Raw genomic sequence first — 810 nt, forward strand, 5'->3', positions numbered from 1 at the left:
AATTTTTATACTTAATTACAATGATAGTGGATTTCCAATTGGAATCTCTGCATGATTACCCAAAATGAATGAATCACACAAAAGGGGAGTTGTCAGGATAGATTTAATTATAAAGCGAGTTTATGAGGTCATTTTTGGAATTAAAAAAATCAGATTGTAAGATTTGTGATTCCGTATGGTACATAATGCTTCTTCCTCTTCTCTCCAATTTAAAATACCGTGAAATTGACTATTGGCATGTAAAAGTGGATGTTGTAAAGCAAAAATGACGATGGAACTAATTAGTTGCTTGGTTCTACGAGGGCCATCATTCAGCTACCCCGGGCTGCGTCGTAGGCCTGAGTGTTGCCCATAACACACACCTATGTCCCCTCGCTGGGCTCATTGTCCTTGTGGGATCCATTCCTGCCCGTTATATCTCTATGTATTTTATCACAGTGAGAAATCACTGTGGAGTAATTACACTTTGGTACTTGCTGGGATGAATTTCTATAGAAAGCAGCAAAGAGAGCAAATTTACCTTTTTTTGGATAGTAAGAATCAAGCAGGTCAGCTAAGCTTGTTTACCACTTTTTTTTTTGCAAGGAAGCAGAATAAAGAGGAGGTCCCGGATGTGTTAGACAGCTATGACACGACTCATCCCAGGGAGCCGTTCTGACAGTGTCAGCTTTTATAACTTAAGGGGGCCACGTCTGTGTGTGCAGGTGGCCTCGCCGGAGCGTGGCACTGCTTGTCCACAGCTGCTCTTCCTGCGGGTCCCTCTGCAACTGTGGTGCCCACCTCTGCTGGTCCTTCCCTGGAAGCTGCTTC

The 810-nt window shown here is 43.3% G+C and overlaps 1 protein-coding gene across 1 annotated transcript in view; it reads left to right on the forward strand.

Annotated features, from left to right (window-relative positions):
- The window catches only part of TIAM2 (T cell lymphoma invasion and metastasis 2), a 129,948-nt gene that overhangs the window by 69,460 nt on the left and 59,678 nt on the right, over nucleotides 1-810 (forward strand). The gene's annotated exons all lie outside the window — the stretch shown is intronic.

Source organism: Pteropus vampyrus, unplaced genomic scaffold, assembly GCF_000151845.1.
Source record: "Pteropus vampyrus isolate Shadow unplaced genomic scaffold, Pvam_2.0 Scaffold78, whole genome shotgun sequence".
Taxonomy (NCBI): Eukaryota; Metazoa; Chordata; class Mammalia; order Chiroptera; family Pteropodidae; genus Pteropus; species Pteropus vampyrus.